Raw genomic sequence first — 4,598 nt, 5'->3', positions numbered from 1 at the left:
AAAATAAATAAAAATAAAAATAAAAATACTCTGAACTAACAAAAAATTATAACTGCTTCTAAAGAAGACATTAATAAAAAATGAAAGAGATTAGAAAAAATTATGGATTCCTTGAATGAGCAAAAATAGATCGTATGAAGCAGAGTCAACAAGGTATAGAGGAACTTAAAATCTCAATCACAAGATTGCAAAACCATTTGAGTGAAAGTGAAGACAGAGTTTCAGATCTTGAAGATGCTGGTGCAGCTAGTGAAAAGGTAAGAAAGGATTGCTTAAAACAACTAGGATGCAGGAAAAAATAATCCATCACCTTCAAGAGGATGCAAACATGAACAATGTGAGACTAATAGGCATCAATGAGAAAGAAGGAGTCAATACAAATGACATTAAAAATATATGGGCAGAAGTAATAGCAGAAAACTTCTCAAATATGAGGAAATAATGTGACATTCAGGTAACTGAAGCATACAGAATGTCAAATAACCTCAACCCAATTAAAAACACACTGAGACATATAGTAGTCAAAATCCCAGAAATTCACTTCAAGAATAATCTACTGAAAGGCGCTAGAGAAAAGAAGCAGATCACATTCAAAGGAAAACCCATCAGAATTATGGCCAACTTCTCTTCACAAACCATGGAGGCAAGAAGAGCATGGAGCAGAGTAATCCGGGTACTCTATGAAAACAAATTCCAGCCCAGACTACTATACCCTGAAAAACTCTCTTTCAAGTTTGATGGAGTAGTGAAATCCTTCCATGACAAAGAATAATTAAGAATTTCATGATGACAAAGCCAAACCAAAAAAGGATCCTAAAAAGATGTTCTAGAAAGGGACCAAAGAAAGATATTCTAAAGAGGGACCAAAATGATCAGAACTCCACGAATGAGATCAGAAGCAACCAAATCAATAGTGCAAACAATTAAACACAGGAGAAAAAGGAATAAATGACAACAGGTAAATAACATGTCAATCATAAGTCAATACATCTCATTTCCCGCCATGAAAGTAAATGGACTCAATTCACCAATTAAGAGAAATAGACTGGCACAGTAGATTAGGAAACAAATTCCAACAATATGCTGTATACAAGAAACATATTTAACTTATGAAGACATTCATAGGCTGAAAGTCAAAGGACAGAATACAATACTACATGCCCCAGCACCTCAGAGAAAAGCAGGGGTAGCAATCCTATTCTCAGTCTCAACTTCAAACCAACAATGATCAAGTGAAATAAAGAAGGCCACTGGTTAGGGGAAAAATTCAAGAGGAAGAGGTAATACTCATAAATATGTATGCACCAAGCATTGGAGCACCGAACTATATTAAGCAAATCTTAATGGACATGAAAAATCTAATATCCAATACCACAATCTTAACAGGAGTCCTTAGCACCCTGTTATCCCCAAAAGATAGGTCAACCAGACAAAAACTTAGCAAAGAAATAACAGAACTGAACCAGAGCTTAAAAAGGTGGATTTGGTGGACATATACAGAGTGTTCCACCCAAACACAGCTGAATAATCATTTTACTCAGCTGCACATGGGTCATTTTCTAAAATAGACCACATACTGGTCCATAGGTCATGCTTACACATATGCAAGAAAAGAGAAATTATCCCATGCCTTTTATCTGACCACAGTGCAATGAAACTGTAAATAATTGAGAAAAGAAAACAAAAATCCCTAAATACATGGAAATTAAATGACACCCTAGTCAGCAACCAATGTGTCACATATAAATTAAGAAATTCAACAATATTTACAATTCAATGAAAATGTAAAAACAACTTATTGGAATTTATGGGATGTGATGAAAGCAGATCTCAGAGGAAATTCATAGCTGTGGACTCACACATTAGGAAAACAGAACAGGAAACATTAAACACCCTAATGCTGCACCTTCAACAACTAGAAAAGGAAGAGCAAATCAAAATCAGAGGCCAGAGATGGGAGGAAATCATAAAGATTAGAGCAGAAATTAATTCAGTTGAGATGAAGAAAACAATTCAAAGAATTAATGAAACAAAAAGCTGTTGCTAGAAAGCTTAAATAAAATTGATAAGCCCTTAGCTAACCTCATCAAAAAGAGGAAAGAAAAATTTCAAATGCAAGCAATAGGAAATGAAAAGGTTGTAAATTCCACAGACCCAGTGGAAATTCAGAAGAATATCAATAGCTACTTTGAGAATCTTTACCTTAACAGAATAGAAGACACAGAAGGAATGGACAGATTCCTAGAAAGGTACAAATTACCAACGCCAAATTGACAAGATATAACCACTCTCAGTAGCCCAATAACAGCCAATGGAATGCGAGATGTAATAAAAAACCTACCACCAAAGTAAAGTCCAGGTCAGATGGATTCATAGCTAAATTCTACAAGAAATTTACAGATGATGTAGTCCCTATATACTCCGCAAACTCTTCAGTGAAATTGAAAAGGAAGCAATCTTCCCAAAATCATTCCTGGAGGCAAGTATTATACTGATACCCAAACCAGAGAACAATGCAGCTAAGAAAGAGGACTACAGGCCAATCTTCCCCATGAACATAGTTGCCAAAATCCTTAATAAAATCCTAGCAAATGGAATACAGCAAATCATCCAGAAGATCATATACCATGACCAGGTTGGATTCATCCCAAGGATGCAAGGATGGTTCAATTTTCAAAAATCTGTAAATGTAGTACACTATATCAATAGAGCAAAAATTAAAAACCACATGATATTCTTCATTGATGCAGAAAAGGCTTTTGACAAAGTCCAACACTCATTCATGTTCAAAGTCCTACAGAAAATTGGAATAGACAGCCTCTACTTCAATCTGGTAAAAGCCATTTATGAAAACCCAATGGCTGACATTATTTTAAATGGGGAAAAACTGAAATCTTTTACTCTTAGATCTGGTACAAGACAAGGATGTCCTTTATCACCACTCCTATTCAATACAGTTCTGGAATTATTAGGTACAGCCAATAGACAAGGGAAAGAAATAAAAGGAGTAAGAATACATAAAGAAGAAGTTAAATTATCATTATTTGCAGATAACATGGTACTCTACTTGGAAGATCCAAAAAACTCCACCAAGAAACTCCTAGAATAAATACAGAAATTCATTACCATAGCAGAATACAAAGTCAGTACCCAAATCTACATAGATAACAAACACATTGAGAGGGAAATTATAGAAAAAATACCTTTTACATTAGCCCTGAGGAAAATGAAATGAAATACTTGGAATTAACCTAACTAAAGAAGTCAAAGTTATTTTCAAGGAAAATTACAGTACTCTTAAAAAAGAGATCTTAGAGGATTTCAGCAAATGGAAAGATATTCCATGCTCTTGGATAGGAAGAACCAACATTGTGAAGATGGCCATACTCCCAAAATTTCTGTACAGATTTAATGCAATCCCTATCAGACTACCACCAACATATGTCACAGAGGTAGAGAAATCATTCCAAAAATTTATCTGGAACCAGAAAAGACCTACAATAGCAATGGCAGTGCTGGGCAATAAAGAAAAGGCAGGAGGCATTAGAATTCCAGGGTTGAAATGATACTACAAGGCTACTGTGATAAAATCAGCATGGTAATGGCAACAAAATAGACCTGAGGAACAATGGAATAGATTAGAAGATGCTGAAGCCCCTACGAATACACTCAGCCACCTTATCTTTGACAAAGAGATCAAACATACTCACTGGAAGAAAGATGCCCTACTTAATAAATGGTGCTGGACAAACTGGCTCTCTATATCCCAAAAACTCAAACTTGACCCAGGTCTATCACCATGCACTAAGCTCTAATCAAAATGGATTAAAGATCTAAACATTACACTGAATATGGTAATCTTAACAGTAGTTTCATGCTTGGAGTGTGGTTCATTCTGGTCTTCTGAATATAGGCTGCTCGTCATGCCATGCTAGTTGCTGCTGTGTTGTGTCTCAGGTAGATGATTGTTCAAAAAGAAGGGGGTGGTGAATGATGGCAAGAGACAAGAAAAGGAATGTTGTGGGTCTATCCTGCTTCAAGGTCTTATATGGTTAGATTTTTGGACTTATATGTAAACAAGAATTTTATAAATATTTACACCTATTTATAAAAATATATTCCAATTTTTAAATATTTTTTATCATATTCTATAGGGACTTAAAGTTCAATATATCAATAGTTGATGAAAAATGCCTGTGCCACATTATGCCTAAGATGTTTGATATTCAGACAGATAGTGAGGTTAAGCTTAACAACCTAGGTTGTATAGTAATAACAATAAGCTTGTCTTCTGAAAGATGAACAACCTAAGTTTGCAGACCAATATTAGAGAAAAAGGAGGGCCACAAGGAAAGCCAACATTTTGGCCCTAGCCTTCCAAGGTCAATTAAGTCTCAGGACATATGAGATCTTGTACTGTAATGTCATGTAACTCAGTAGTGTGTCAAATTTTCTGATCAAGGAGATTATGGGACCAAAGCAAAACGATTGATGATGTAGAGTGCGCCTAAGGAGAGTCACATGGAGAGAAAACATTCTCTCAGGCTTTCACAGAGAGCACATTGGCCAAGCAATGGCCGTGACTCATCCACATGGCT

The sequence above is a fragment of the Octodon degus genome, unplaced genomic scaffold, assembly GCF_000260255.1.
Source record: "Octodon degus isolate 3935 unplaced genomic scaffold, OctDeg1.0 scaffold00094, whole genome shotgun sequence".
NCBI lineage: Eukaryota > Metazoa > Chordata > Mammalia > Rodentia > Octodontidae > Octodon > Octodon degus.
This window is presented reverse-complemented; position numbering follows the sequence as displayed.